The sequence below is a fragment of the Macrobrachium nipponense genome, chromosome 10, assembly GCF_015104395.2.
Source record: "Macrobrachium nipponense isolate FS-2020 chromosome 10, ASM1510439v2, whole genome shotgun sequence".
Classification (NCBI taxonomy): domain Eukaryota; kingdom Metazoa; phylum Arthropoda; class Malacostraca; order Decapoda; family Palaemonidae; genus Macrobrachium; species Macrobrachium nipponense.
The window spans coordinates 40978778-40996016 of record NC_087204.1 but is presented as its reverse complement, the minus strand read 5'-3'; the positions used below and the strand labels follow the sequence as shown (position 1 = coordinate 40996016).

Below are 17239 nucleotides of genomic sequence, written 5' to 3'. Positions count from 1 at the left end.
AATGAGATATTCAGTCTGATATGCTGGTGTTTTGTTACTGAATAATGCTAAAAATGTATGAATTGTGCAATAATAGCAATAATATATATATATATATATATATATATAATATATATATATATATATATATATTATATATATATATATATATATATATATATATACTATATATATTATATATCTAATAAAAGGAGCCCATAAAAACACCAAAGTGTAGAGAGAAAAGTACTATATTTCAGAGACTGCTGTCTCTCTCTTCAGGTATATGAATGAGAAAAGTTTACAGAAAAGGTGGTATTTATACCAAGAGATTCGTCCACAAGTAAGCCAATACTTACTTGTGGACGAATCTCTTGGTATAAATACCACCTTTTCTGTAAACTTTTCTCATTCATATACCTGAAGAGAGAGACAGCAGCTCTGAAATATAGTACTTTTCTCTCTACACTTGGTGTTTTATGGGCTCCTTTTATTAGATGGAATTCTGTTGTTACAGAACACTTTTACCAGTCATATATATATATATATATATATATATATATATATATATATATATATATATACACAAAAACCAAATCAAGCATCAAAGAACATTATGTTGATTAATCATATATTGCACAAATCAAACTACACTTTACATTGTCCTCAATAAACCTGGCAGCTCTGATTACAATTAGGGTTGAAAAACTGTAAGACTAGCACCTTATTCAAACTCTAAACTGTACATGCTACTGTTAATCTTGTTCTAAAGCATGACTAGCTTAAGAGATTAGTTTAACCACACCCCCCAGCTATAGATGACAAATAGTTATTATAAGCAAAGACCCAATAAAAAAAATAAAAAAAAACAATGATCACTTCGGTAAAATATTTACTTAAATAATTTACTCCTCTTTGCATCATGCCTCTACCACAAGGGAAATTACAATAATTAAAATTATATGTATAACCATAACTTTCAAACCTCAAGCCCTGAATTCAGCCAGGCAACCAGGAGAAAGTTCAAGCTAGTTTAAACAGTTAATCCCTTAATGATCTTTTGCTAAACTAAGTGGGCATTACTTCAAAGTAAAATTAGTAACCAGAATTTTGACTTATGTTAAATACTTGTAAGATTGCACAGAGATATAAAGGACGAGACCATAACTAACTATACAAATCTATATCACTGATCCTAACAATGGTTCCATACTGCTAAAAGAATCCTGACATTTTGAAATTGGGCCGTTCTGCTATTTTAACTATCAAGATCTTAATAGACTATTGCCGCTTTCTCTTAAATTGGTCCAAGTTGGAATTTCAGATAACTTCCTAAACAAAATTTTCATCCAAGAATATTAGTACTCCAAATAGAAAATGACCAACTGGCTAAAATAATTCTAGAACTACCACAAAAACCAACAACCAAAAGTTTTCCATAGGGCCTAACTTGAGTGAAAATGAAAGAAATTAAGAACCAAGACACGTCTAACGACATACCAAACCTGCCTAACACACAAACAGATAATCCAAAGCAGATTCAAGAATGACAACCCCAGAGAACCACCTATGTGCACTGGCCATGCAACTGCAAACCCTGAGGTGGCCCCTTAGTTTCCTACACGAGTACCACTATGCTCCCCATGAGCTGCTATGCTTTGGCAGTCTCTTGAACTGGATTTAACCAACACACACACACAAAGCTCCGACTCCTAATCAATAAAACTAAGGAACACTATCCCCACACTTTCAATTCGGTGGGGAATGACGACGGGGAGGGGGGGGAGCAGTTGAGAGCACGGAAAAGGGAAAATTCGAAAGTTTTTATTTTCTCCTGTGAGGAGGACACATCCGCTAACTGAAGAAGAAAATATACCTTGCATTATATTCACTCCAACACATTTCACACTGATCAATATCAACGCTGGGAAAATAAGGATGAGGCGAGAAACATGGAGTCTACTACGACGGCGAAGGAGAGGCCATGAGATTAGAAATTCCTTCTACGAATCCCGCTCTCGCTCCTCCTCCACCTCCCTCTTGAAAAAAGGAGGAACACTGTACACTTCGTAACCCCGTCACCGTGTATGTGTGTGCGTGTGTGTGTGTGAGTGTGTGTGTACTCGGCCGTGCCACAGAGCCACCAGCCTATGATGACCTAAAAATGTTTGAAGGGAAAACTCTCGCCTCTCTAAAGCCATTCTGTTATTTCAAACGCCATTTTTGTGCTTTTCACGGGCCTCAGCGGGCATTGGTGCCATCCACCGGCACGAAATTTGAACCAAATTTCACGAGAGAGAGAAGTTGTTAGCGCCACAAAAAGTGGGCAGGGCAGGCGAGTGAGTCCCCCCCCCTCCCTTGGTTGGACCCGACTACTAGCGCTACCCCAACTCGGGGCATTTGATCAACACTTTGCTACATCAGTCCCTATCTTGCATATGTACCACATCTTCCACCACCGCCACAATTCCTGCCACACACGATTTTGCACGGAGTTTCCGCCGTCGCAGCGGGAATGGATGCAAAGTGCCAGGAAAAGAGCTTAATGACCATCATCACATACACACACACACTGTCCTTGAATGCTTGACGTGGCCTGACATGCAGCAGCAGCAGCAGCAGCAACACTGCCACACACTAACTTACTTTTAAGAGAGTGTGTGTGTGGCTGGCCGCCCCCTCTACATTCACTGTCACTGCTGCTGCCTTCGCTTCTTGGCCATAACGTAGAATATCCTTAGAAGAGTAGCGGAGGCAAATATTTCTAGTAGTTTTCGGCCGAGGTTAAGGCGGGCGGCGCACACATCTCTCACTCCCTCCTCCCTCCTCGCACCGACACCCTCGACATCCGGGAACTCGGGCCTTCATCGCTGCCAACCTTACCGATCCTCCCACCCCCTCTGCTTCGAACGCCCCGTGTGAACCCTGCTTCGAGCCTCTCGAACACTCGAGCCTTTTGAACAAACACTCGAAGCAGTTCCTACCACATAGGTTCATCTCCACCGTAATATGTACAGTAATGCGATATAACTCATTTTTAATGCTGCACACACGCTAAGTACTGACGATATACAGAAATGGTTTATATAAATCACACACGCACACACACACACACACTATATATATTCCGAGGTAGAGCGAATTAGATATTAAAGGACATTTGTAGCTCGAATGATTTATATGAATCACGGTGATGTGATAAATATTCACACACACACACACACACACACACACACACACACACACACATATATATATATATATATATATATATATATATATATATATATATATATATATATATATATATATGAGAACAGAATTGTTGCCATTGTAAATATAACACACTCACAAAACTCGCGGTTAATCAAGACGGATTCACGTAACCTGCAATCCATATAAAAGACTAGTATTATTTTACTATTGGAATCTAAGGCAAAAAAAATGACAAGGGGAAGAATACCTACCCCTTGTTTTCAATCCAGAGTGCAATGCAAAGCTTGATAACGTTAATCAAAACTTGTGACAGCTAAAACGAAGGTAAAACAGTTAGGCAGGATACATTTTCTAACGCTATATTGTATTGATTCGGAAACTAAGAGAAGGAAGAGCGAGGCATGTAGCAGAGGCAAAAGTAAATACTGTATCGGTCATTACTGTGGTGTAATTCGGTCACATGATATTCCAATATTCTCACCAGCTCCACCAGATTCAGTTTCCCACTGTCAGTTAGCAAGACCAGCCAGTATTCTTCCTTCCAGTTCCCATTACAATGCACATCTCTTAGTATACAGTAACGGGCAATAAGATCATTTGGTTTCATTTTTCCTCTTCTTCCTCTTTATGCGAGATGATAGACTTGCTCTTCTTATATTAATTGCATTAATCGGTTAGGTCTATGTTCTATCTCAGAATGGGTCTAATTACTCTGCTACACGTATAGAGTAATGTTCAAAGAGTAAACAAAATCTATTCTTTGCCTGTTATAGAATCAAGTGCGATATAAGAGAGAGAGAGAGAGAGAGAGAGAGAGAGAGAGAGAGAGAGAGATTTTATTAATCCATGGTCGTTTTATACACATACCGAACAAAAATATATGTGCAAGCATGGATATATAAATATTTACTCGTGCCCTTTCTCTCTCCCTCTCTCTCTTTCTTTGTATATATATATATATATATATATATATATATATATATATATATATATATATTCATGCCCTCTGATAAGTAACAAAGACTCTACAGTATGTATCCAAAACTTTATTCCACGCCTAAAGAAAACTACTTTTCACGAAACAGAGACTTATCTGAAAATGTACTGTCTAATCCGCGGATACATAGAGAAAATCTGACACACACACACACATAGCTATTATATATATATATATATATATATATATATATATATAATATATATATATATACACATGAATAAATATATAATATATATAATATATATAATATATTTGTATGTGTGTGTGTGTGTAGATACACACACACAAATATATACACATATCACTGAGATACATGGAATCATGGGAATTAAAGGAGATCAAATGCAAACAAATTCTGCAAACATTCCCTTCTCAGGCTCATCAGCTGTAAAGGTACATTCGCATCAGAATCGTGATATCCTGATTACTATAAGACACAGGTATATTTCACGAGTTCCGATGATGTCTACAGTTAATTGTACGCCTCCCGTTCTTTCAGGGCATGGATGCCATCAATACGTGTTGTCTTAAGGGAATGTCACACACACAGACACACACACACACACACACACACACACACACATATATATATATATATATATATATATATATTTATATATATATATTATATCCCTTAAACAGAAGTGGCACCAAGTTAGCCTAGTAGTTCTCATCAAGTATTTTGAAGTGAGGTTGTTTGCTAATATCCTTCTTAATCATGGCGGCAACCACCCTTGCATCCAGTGCTTAAACAGACCAGGAAAAAACGATAAATTAAACAGTATTCATTTCCAAATCATATTATGACCCAAAAGCATACTGCAAGCTGCTGCTTTTATGTTGCTTTTCTTTTCTTCTTCTTCTTCTTCAACGTTTTCTTAGCATTTTCTTATCGTATTGGACTTCCCCTGATATCGTTTGTGTGAAGGAGAGAGGTATATGGTAAAGAGATTAATGATTTATTCATCTGTTCTCAAATGCTTTTGGGTTAAATGATTGACTGTTGTCATGCATAATGCATTTCATATGCATATTTCATATATAAATTATAAATGTACATACATGAGCCAATTTGTGACAAATTTTTACACACGTACATTCTTACGATGTTTATTTTGGAGAGAGAGAGAGAGAGAGAGAGAGAGAGAGAGAGAGAGAGATATTGGAGGGTGTGGGGTTGCTGGGAGGGGTGGAAAGATGAGCCTAAAATTGTAAAGTCTGAATCTCGATCGATGATGCAGCGTTAAAAAAAAAATGCCCCTCGATCACCGAAGAATCCAATTTATGAAAAGTAAGTAATGTGTAATTTCTTTCCCAGTCAATAATCATATACGGAAACTTCGTATATGATTACCGCAAAGATCATGATTGATAGTAACTGTGATCATTATTCTTAACTGCATTGAATGCTTGTTTACGAAACAATGATATGCAGGAATCTGGAGGGATACGTCCACGCACAAATGCATACAAGAAAAAGCGAAGTTTCCTAGATACTCATGTATCGGTACCAAATACCAATGTCCCTTGCCTAGACATGCGTATGCTCTCTATCTCCTGTTCCAAGGGCCTTTGGTGACAAAGAAGGAACACGCCACCTGCGCATATTCGGTGAGTAGGTGTCTGGTCACATTTTAGATCACACGTTCTAAATGAAAATAAGATTGTGCTTCTTGAAAAGCCTCCTGTATGAAGTGGAATAGACTGAAACGACTCTCAATTAGCCGTGTGTCCAAAGAGCGAGAGGATAAGAAGAAACGGAGCTACAAAGACAAAATAAATTCATTTCAACTCCCAGGATTGAACACCGGTATCACTTGGATCCCCGGAGTGAGTGTGTGTGTGGTCACAATGAGTGTATTGCGTTACCGACGGGGGTTTGCTCAGATACAGAACTCATAATCTGAGCCTCTCCTCAGAGTGAAGATCACACATTCACGTACACGGTTTACCTGTTGAATGACCCGATGGTTTCTGTAAATGAGCCCAAGGGAATGGTCTTCCACTTTTATTGGACTCGTTTTTATGCGTCGTTCCTAATTTGTCTCGTGCCCTGCAAAGCCCAATTTTCCTCTTTGAGAGCAAATATGATAATGTTGATGATGGGTGAATCTGATAACGATGTACAATACGACAACGGGGGAAAAAATAAACGAAACATCTGATTTGGGACTGGATATCTTCGCTTACGCTTCGCCTGGACGATTAAAACTGACCATTTCCAGCCAGTAGTCTGCACCCTGCCGGCTTCGTCTCCAAAAATCTGGACGATCTCCAAACCATTCTAGTTTGGTGTTCGAGGGCGCGGCTGCCTGTGGCGAGTCCCGCCTATCGTCGTTTACTGTAGCCACAGGGGGAAGTTTTCCCGTTTCGATGACGCGTGCGCACGAATCATTCGTTTCGACCGTTGTGCCGTGAATGACGACAGGATTAGCGAGCATGTCTACGATGGCATTATCATATTCCCTTTCAGAAATGTCGTCGATTTCGCACTGTGGGCGCCACTTCCTGTCTCATGCGAAGTCGAAGTTATTAAGGCGACGGATGTCGACTCCGACAAATCCCGGCGATTGATAATCATGTATCTAGAGTCCTTTATGATTGATTATTTCTATCGATTACCGATCGATAACCATTTCTAGAAGCATTTCCACAAACAAAGGCATCACTTCAGGCTCTCTGCAGCGTGCCTTCGGCCCCTTTCGTTCCTTTTACTGTACCTACTTTCATATTCTCTTTCTTCCATCTTACTTTCGCCCCTCTACTAGCAACTGATTCAGAGTACAACTGAAAGGTTTTCCTCCTGTTACACCTTTCAAACTATTAACTGTCAATTTCCGTTTCAGCGCTGAATGACCTCACAGGTCCCCAGTGCTTGGCCTTTGGCATAAATTCTCTATAGTATTCAGTTCAGTTCACAAACAATGAGTGTTACATCCCTTAGAATTGTAATACGACTGATGCATAAATCTATGAATTCGGCTACGCAAGTCTATTCACAGGCCGCAGTTCTTTGAAGAGTTGAACGAGATCGAACAAAATGGGAAACACAAGTAAATCCTGAACACTTCATCGTTTCCTTCTTGCGTGCGCGTATGGCGCTTCATTCATATGCAGACATTCACGTGATGCAATGATCGATGGTAATGAATGCTGACACGCATTAGAGCGTGCAAAAAGGTTTATGGAAAATGTAACAGCCAGAGGATCTGCATTTTTCTTTTATAGGTAGATTTTCCATATTTTTCACTTCGTTATGACTGACGTCACATTCTTAACGTGAAGAAAAATGATTGAATACTACACAATATAGTAAGATTTATCATCAAAACAAAGCTAAATATTCAGCTAAATCAACACATATATATGTATCATCTACAAATATATATATATATATATAGATATATATATATATATATATCCCTATATATATATATATATATATATATATATATATATATATATATATTATATATATATATATAATATATATATATTTATATATATATAGTAGTATATATATATATATATATATTATGGTATGTATGTAGTATATATATATATATATATATATATATATATATATATTATATATATAAAGGGATAGAGAGAGAGAGAGAGCGAGAGAGAGAGAGAGAGAGAGAGAGAGAGAAGAGAGAGAGAGGAGAGAGAAGCATAAATCTCTCTTCCTGAACAGAAAGGTAGCACGGAAAAGATAATGGCAACATTGTCAAAACTATGGTAACAATAAATGCAGCCCGGGATCCTTATTCGCAGTCCTTTGGTTATGCCTAAAGGTCACGAACAACGTTAATTCTTTACTCGTAGCCCGTTAGAGCTAGTTGAAGAAATTCCTATCGCAAAATCGTATCATCCAGCTAATGACCGCAATGGGAAATCGGTGAAGGTTTAAAATCATCGTCACCCAAGCATTGATAAGTCTTCGATTCTGTCAAGATTTTTCCTCCGAAGCCGCGGTGTCTTCAACAACTTCCATCTTGGGGAAGTGAGAGTTCTTTTCATATCATGTTCTTTTTCAACAGGTTCTCTCTACGTTATTTTTCAGATTTCATTTTACGGACTCCATTGCATGTGTTCTGAAAGTAGTGTTTAGTTGGAGGTTTTAAGATTTGGGACTTATTGTTAGCATAAGAGACCAAAGATAACTGGACTTCCAAAATTTCTAATCAATCATCAAATTCGGGCAAAGAACAAAAAATGATTGCGAGCACATTTATGTATGCAACTATATATATATATATATATATATAGTATATATATTATATATATTATATATATATAATGTGTGTGTATGTATGTATGATGTATGTAGTGTGTGTGTGTGTGTGTGTGTGTGTGTGTGTGTGTGTGTGAGGGATGTCTAAACATAGGTTTCAGAATGATGTCAAGGTTTAAAATTGTCACAAAGAAACGATTGTTTCGATACAGTGTTGAGATTACTTCCTTTTCATTTTCCTTAGCAAATCTGAGGATATCCAAGAGAGCCTGATACCGATAAGTTTAGAAGAACGTGTAGCGTCAATTATATAAAGGGTGAGGAAAAGTGAGTGAATGAATGAATAGATAGATAATAGATATGAGTGTGTTGATATGTATCGACTAGGATCGTCTTGTTACTGGATATTCAACAGAATAATTTCCATCTTTGAATAGTTAGGTTATTCTGATATAAAACCATGAATGAAACGCCACAATTCAAACAGCAAATCATAATAGGAGGGGAATGAACAGCATTCTGTTGATTTACTTACCATCTTGTATGTTTTATTATATCTATATCATTCTTATATTTCTGCTTGAGGTGCTATCCTTTCCCATTTCATGTAAACAACAGCGCTATCTAATTATTATTCATAAAGAAAATAGAAAAAAATAATAATGGTTTTTGAGAAAGACTGTTGTCAAAAAAAAGGAAGTTGTCGTTTACTGAAGCCAAAAAAAGATTTCCGAATGAATGAATTTTGGAGCCCTCATCACCTCTTACCCGTTCTTCCTTCTGCTCCAGCGCCTGCTCCTGCTCCTGCTCCCCTTCACACCCCTCCCCATAAGCGTTATCGCACCTACGAACGTCACGAAGCCAATGGGGGATCTTGCTCATACCTCAGTCGAGCCTTGATCTTAAACGCCATAACACTCAAGAACATCAGTAAGTAAATGCCAGTGTCGAAGCGCTTGCTCATAGCTGCCGGCTGTCACTCACACGCACGTAGCTAGGACCATCCCTGATTAAAAATTCGCACTCAGCATAGTATACCGACTATTCGTGCATGGGGTGAGCGATTTCCCTCGCGTATTTAAGATTGCGAGGTGTCCCGGAACAATAAACAAGCCAGCCTGGTTTCGGTTAGGTTGGTTTAAGCGAAAACCTACACACGGGAATGAGAGGCCAAGCGAATCATAACCTGAGAGCACCTTGGGAGGCGTCATCTGATCACCAGGCAAACGCCATGCAGTTAATCTGAATACACACCTTAACATGAAACTCGCTACCCCCCCCCCCCCCACCACCACACCATTATTGTGCAACTACGAGAGAATTCTATTCTGGCTCCTCTTAATTAAAGATGAATTTTTAAGAAATTTATGCAAACAGCGGGTGTATTTGATGAAGATACTAGGATCACGAGAGTGCAGTTTTATATACATATACATACATACATACACACACATATATATACATATGTATATATATATATATATATATATATATATATATATATATATATTGTGTGTGTGTGTGTGTGTTTCAATTTACAAATATATAGATTTATACAGAATGTCCATCTGTGAACGTGACTGAGTAACATTTTAGTAAAATTTTTGTCACTTGAACACAAAAGGACCAAGGAAAACCCTAACGTATTCGGGTTGTGAAATGAGAGAGAGAGAGAGAGAGAGAGAGAGAGAGAGAGAGAGAGAGAGAGAGAGAGAGATCATTACTTATATAAGCTGTAAATAACCAAGTTCATTACAGATGTAATCACGACATAATGCCAATATGATGCAAAATGAAGAGTGGCTCGTTTATTGCAACATGTAGGTCAATTAAAAGCAAAGGCGTGCGAATTTCAAACTCTTTCTGTAACTGAGACCCTGTTTTAGTGATAATTACACGAAATAAAGACCGGATTTAACATACGGTTCAGATGACCTCGCAACTATTGCTCTGTAATCGGAATGACCATTACAAAAACTTCTTTTGATTTCATAACAATGTATACTTCAAGCCATTTCAGCCTATGTGCCTTGAAGTAATTCTACTTGAACATTATTATTATTATTATATTATTATTATTATTTTATATTATTATTATATTATTATTCTATATTTATTATTATTATTGGAGAAACAAATCCATAGTTATGTAAATGTACATATATTTAAATTTAAAATTTATTATTTAAATATGTTATTATTATTATTATTATTATTATTATTATTATTATTATTATTATTTATTATTTATATTGATTATTATTATTATTATTATTATTATTATGAAGCCCAATCATACCAAACAGAGGCCTTTGACTTGAAATTCAAGCTTCCAAAGAATGTTGCGTTCGTTCAAAAGATATTACTGAAGGTAATGGGAAATACAGAATAAAAAGAGATAAGTTATTAGAAAGGAAAAACTGAATAGACAAATTAACAAACAAATAGATAAAAATACAAGTAAATAAATAAAATTGAAATAATAAAAAAGGAGGTTTGTTTTTGGGTAGTAATGCATTGCATCTTCTCTTGAAATGTTCAAGTTCCAATTGCACGAGTTCCTCTGGGAGACTGAATGTTCCAAAGTCCAACGGTGGGAGGAATAAAGGACCTCTGGAATCGAGAAGTTCGACAGCGAGGAATATTTATTACATATCATAAAATCTTCTGCTTCTGCAAAGTGTGCTAAGAACTCTTAGACACGAGATTCCTGACATTTCAAAATTGCAGTGTTTTTTTTTTTTAAATCTTCAGACTGCATTATATAAACGTACTAGTAATCAGTCAAGGATATTTATCATCATTATAGCTTTTCATAAATAATGACAAAAACTTGGAAGGACAATGTGTTACCAATTTTGCTTTCCATGGAAGCAGGTGGTTGGTTTCTAGTAGGATACTTAAATCCACATGTCAATGACGACGTCCCAGATTAAAATGAAAGTTAAAATTGCGATTCATCATTGATGGGAAGTAAATAAGAATGTCATATCTTGGAATCACTGATATATACATCTCTCCCCAAATCGTTTTAATATGGCTGTAAAAGTAAAACCTCTCCTTTCTTAAACATATTCAAGCGCGCGCGAGCACACTGTGTGTGTGTGTGTGTGTGTGTGTGTGTGTGTGTGTCCGTGCACAAAGAAAGACAAGCAAACTGACAGTTGTGGTAACAGAGAAAAAGAAAGGTGAAAATATGATCACAAAGAGATTAGATTTTACACAAGTTGAAAAAAAACATTAATATACATAAAACTAAAGAGCCAGAAAAGGGAGAGCGGAGTTTATTGAACGTGAAGTAATAAATAACATACGATATAAAGACTGGCTTTCAAAATGAGTTTCAGATGGGAGGAAATATTAAGATTTTTTTTATAATTAACAGAAGAGAAAACAACGGCGAAGATTTTCGTTTAAGAAAAAAAATAATATTATATAATCCATCCAAAGTGAGAACATATGATACGTGGGCAAACTATCTAATCATATACTGGCTAACATATATGATTGATAATGTTAAATTTGTTTAAAAAATCTGAGAAACATTTCAAGATACTGACAGATCACCTCTCAGTCCTTCTCCTGTAAGGAATAGTTACAGTCAGCATCACAAAATGTCTTAAAAGGATCGATAATACTAAAGTGTATTGAACTGTCTGAATACTTTGTGTCGCGTACTTTACATATGTTTCAGTACAAAGTCTAAGATTTAGAACATACAAATTAAGCAGCTCAGCTGATTGTCTTAAATATCTACCTGTTGGGTTTACCGCCTTTTTCCAGTTGATTTTTCTCGGACTCGGCAAAACTATCGAGCAGGAGGAACTGTCCAAAGATTATTCACATAATATATGTTGTCGAGTTTATTTTCAGAGTTTAGAAAACAATTCGAAAGTAAATTATAGCGACGATTCGTCGCTGTCGAGTCTGGCGCGTCAAGTTTTTCGAAGATGGAAAATCAAACGCTTCGAACCGTTCGAAGCATTTGAAGCATCTGGCACTGCTTCCATTCTGGTTTCATGTGACTAACACATGAGAGCGAGTGAATACTTTTGCCACCATTAACTGATTTCATCCAGTAATCTCTAAGCTATGACCATAGGACTTTGTTTATTATTTTTGCCAAATTGCATACAGTTAACATTTAATTTTCGCAAGCAATTAAGTTATCATCATCAGGGCTTACAACTTTCAGAATCGTGACTCGGGAAACACGGAAAACTGGCAGCCCTGCGTGCTCACCTGGATAAGCCTGAGGCAATTATGACAGGTGCGCAAGAATATAACTTTCCCATATCTCCTTATAAAACTATCTTCTTTTTCTCAGTTGTTTTGAGATGCTATGCAATAGTAAAAAATAGCAGCTGTTTAAATGAAAGCTACGTGTAATTTTTCCTAACAGAACTTAGAAAACTGGAGAAAAACTACTATGGATAATACTACTTGATAACTTTGCCTTCCGTCGGGTCTGTAGCATACCAACTATTATTGAAAAGTTTCAATATATTGATGTAACCTTCTAGCCCTGTTATCGCTATTAATATAATGATTAAACAAGTGGGATCATACCACGTTTGTTCATTCCATACAATCTGATGAATATTTACTATTCATTTCGATGACATCAGAATTTCATTCACACCTACATTCATCAAAGGTTTAGTGGTATTTTGGGACTTCTTAGCACTCTTGTTTCCTCAAAGTTTTGAGCTTCCTACCGCACAGGGAGTGAGTTTAGATGAGAAACTGCACCAGTCCTACAATTTATATCAGATACAAATGACCTTGCAAAGAAACGCGACTGCGAATGTACTTCAGGAACGCGCTGAAAATGTATGAAGAATATATCATAAGGCAACTCGCCGACTGTCTGACCTAAGTCTGGTAGCATCATTCCAGACAAGAATGTCCTAAGGTTTCATAGTTGCTCTTGCAATTAACTGCACGATTAATTGTGGTGTATATCTAAGACTGGTTGGTTAATAACAATCGTGCTGCTTCACCACATTACACAAAATCTTGTTAAGTGGGATGCAATCTTTCGGCACGGAGGAGACATGGAATGAAGACGTAGTTGACGTCAATCTCGTGGAAACGAACGTTCTCGAGGACTGCTGGGAGAGCGAGGAGATGCCTGAGATGTAAGAGAGAGAGGGAGAGAGAAAGAGAGATAAGGAGGGGGAGAGGGGAGACAGACGAAGAGAGAGAGAGAGGGAGTGGGAGAGAGAGAGAGAAATAGACAGAGACGGTGGAATGCCACCATGAACTTGCTTTGAAAAACTACACCGCTAAAACCGTAGCAGCAAACTCGAGCTCGCGACCATATGTATTGACATCATGTTCCCCTTTGCGTTCCCTATTCGTACCCAAGTGGATGACTAATGGACTCTCGGTGCTGTGTACATGGTAGGGGTGCGTTAAGTACGGTAATATAGTAGGCGCATATTTCCCCACACCAAAAGCCATAGCAGGTGCTTATGTATGTGAGCGCTGTTTATTGCGATTCTCTCTCTCTCTCTCTCTCTCTCTCTCTCTCTCTCTCTCTCTCTCTCTCTCCACGTCACAGGAAACAAATCATTATTGGATGGAGATCGGAGTGACTCCTTCTCCTCACAGTACTATGGTGTACCGTAGCGTTCGCTTGAAGGTTTCGGTTTTTTCTAGATGAAATATTTTGGGAGTCGGAAGTAAAGTGGAGTCTATTTAGTTATTGAAACGAACTTTTAACTCGTTGCAAGATTTACACTTGCTCCTTTAGTCCCATATTTACCTTACATGTAGAAGCTACAGAATAACGGAGTTTAGGGGGAAGAGGAGCGGCACGAAATTCCTTAGCACAGATCTTCCAAAAGGTCACAGGAGAAATTTCAGTCCTTTGTCATTTTGTTCTCTGCAACCGAAAGGCAAATCAATAAAGTCGCCGTGTGTGTGTTTCACGTGGACAAAATGCGGCTATGCAATCCGGCAAGGTTAAATCCTTAATGGACTGTGTGTCCTTGGAAATAAACAGAGCAAAAACAAAAGAGTAAAACACACACACACACACAGATTCTTGGCTATGAGGAAAAGAATGGTGTGATGAGAGGGGCGCTGAGTGGGTATAAGTAAGAATAGCCCGTATCTGTTGTATTCAAAGTCATTATCTCTCTCTCTCTCTCTCTCTCTCTACCTAGGGCGTGTGTATGTACGTGTGCGTGTGCGCGTGCGTGAGTGCGTCCGTTTCACAGTGCATGGAACTCAGCAGTAAAATGGGGTCATCCCAACGTAATTCATTTACTGTCGCGTTTCCACAGCATTTTGTTTGGTCGTTGGTTTTTGAGTAGCAGGTCTCTCTCCCTGCCAGCATTGCCAGATAGAGTCCATTTCGAGACAGGTTGATCGATATCGCCAACTTCGCCTCTCGATGATACATTTCGCATTGCCCGGAATGCCAAGATGCGGCGACGCCAGCTAGGGTTTACACACCCTCAATTTTATTTGCCTTTTGAGAGAGAGAGAGAGAGAGAGAGAGAGAGAGAGAGATTTACACACACATATATATATATATATATATATATATATATATATATATATGTGTGTGTGTGTGTGCGTGTGTATTTCTTGTAGGCCTATGTATACACACGTATAAGAGAGAGAGAGAGAGAGAGAGAGAGAGAGAGAGAGAGAGAGAGAGAGAGAGAGAGAGAGAGAGAGAGAGAGAGAGAGAGAGAATTTACAATGAATGAATTAATCTCAATGGGGAGGAGCATTATACCTCGTCGAGGCTCTCTCTTTGGAAGGTATGTATACGTACATTTGGACGGAGTGGTGAACTCTCACGTCGTTTTTTCCTTCTCTCTCTCTCCCACCGCCCCTCTCCACTCTAGCTGCAACCCACGACATTCCACTAACAGCTAGGGACTAAATCATCCCTCAGGTCAGCAGAGAGAGAGAGATTTTTAAAATCCATTGGTGGCTTGTTAACAGCCAAATAAGCAATAGAACATTTTCATTTCACCGTCTTGGCCTTCTGAATTACACACCAATGATGGAAATCAAGCAGTGATCAAACGACAGTGCTTCATTTGTTGTCTAGTTAAAGACAAGCAAATACGTTCAGTTTGTCTTGGACTTCAGAATTACGCACCGACGATGGAAATGAAGAGCCTTGGCTGTATTAAATAAAATAAGTCTAATTGGGACGTTGTAGTGTTTTATCATCATCATTATTATTATTACGGATTGGCAGTTGGTGGATAGTGAACACGCACCCTTAAGCTGGTATTACAGTGTGTAACTTAAAGTTTCCTCATAAGCCCTCGCCTTTCCACCCAACAAACTCTTGGAAACACGGGATTTGTTTGTGTGTGTGTGTGTGTGTGTGAGAGAGAGAGAGAGAGAGAGAGAGAGAGAATTGAGGGGGAGGGGGGTTTGCCGTTGTAGGTGACTGGAAGAGCTGGTTAATGAAGGGAGTACGGAAGAGTCAGACCACCCTAACAACAGGCTATAAATATCACGTTTCCGGTAATGACGTAATCGAAGACTGAAGTATACATCGAGAGAGAGAGAGAGAGAGACAGGGCTGCCGCTGAAAGGCGGGGGGAAGCGAGGGCGTGGAAGATGTAATAAAGTGAGAGAGAGAGAGAGAGAGAGAGAGAGCAGCCAGACAGAAGAGAGTACGACTGAATTACAGCAGCAACTCGGCAGGGACTGTTGTGCGTCTGTCTGGTGTGATGTACTTCCCCAGACTCCTACGATCTCCCGCCCTGACGACGGTTATGCAATCTCATGGAATAATGTAGCTACGGCTTTCCTGGTCAAGTCCTGGCAATGCCCCCTTTCCTTCTCCTCATCCTCTTCCTCCCCCTCCCCCTCCTACTCCTCCTCCTTCTCCTTTCTGACCCCCGTCTCTACACGGGCCTACTGTCCTTTCGAAGAGTAGACGGCATGGATTCATAACCGCCCAGTGCGAGTCATTGTCCTATCTAACCCCCTCCCCCTAATTTCGCTCGAAGGGCCCCGGGAAATAACGCATTTCTCAAGGTCTGGCGAATATCCACGAGGCTACAAACGGAGGGATTTCTTGGTTGTAGGATTTCAAAATAATGTTAACCTGATGATGGAGAAGTTAGAGATAATATATGAACTTAGGATTAAAATTCCTGCTACATTAGTGACAGAGACAATCTATACTTATCCCACCATGAGTAAATATCTCTACTGTCCGGACGTCAGGAATACAAGTGTGTGTGTGTGTGTATATATATATATATATATATATATATATATATATATATATATATATATATATATGTGTGTGTGTGTGTGTGTGTGTGTGTGTGTTCTGTGTGTGTGTGTGTGTATAACTGAATCATGAAAGTTTGGGACGTGATAAATGCATAAATAAAGGTACAAGCCACGTTATTTATCTTTCTTTCCTTCGTGGCTATACCTTTATTTATGTAATATATATATATATATATATATATATATATATATATATATATATATATATATATATAATGCCTGTAGTATTAAAGCTCCAGCTAACTTGATGACACAGATTGAACGGGTAAAATATCCCTGTAGGATAAAAATTCCTGATACTCTGACGATAGAGATTCCTAGTGCAAATAATTTCGACGACAGGGATGCGAAGGAATAGAATATTCCTGTAGAATATACAGTTCCCATTAACCTGATGATACAGATACCAATAAGATTACAATTCCTGCTACGTTGACTGGAAATTCCTGCTGCTACCCTGATGGTAAGATTAGTTTATTCCTGTATGGTTAAAATTCCTGCTGATTTGACTACGCGGATGT

At 38.3% G+C, this 17239-nt stretch overlaps 1 protein-coding gene across 7 annotated transcripts in view; it reads right to left on the bottom strand.

Annotated features, from left to right (window-relative positions):
• LOC135223575 (broad-complex core protein-like) overlaps positions 1 to 17239 on the bottom strand; it is a 308957-nt gene that overhangs the window by 207283 nt on the left and 84435 nt on the right. The window contains exon 1 of one of the 7 annotated variants that reach the window (XM_064262105.1): positions 2543 to 2829. The exons of 3 other annotated variants lie outside the window; for them this stretch is intronic. The gene's annotated coding sequence lies outside the window, so the exon portion shown is untranslated. Of the gene's footprint in view, positions 1 to 1855; positions 2353 to 2423; positions 2830 to 17239 lie in introns of those variants that run through there. 3 more of the 7 variants (XM_064262098.1, XM_064262104.1, XM_064262103.1) reach the window with 3 other exon arrangements.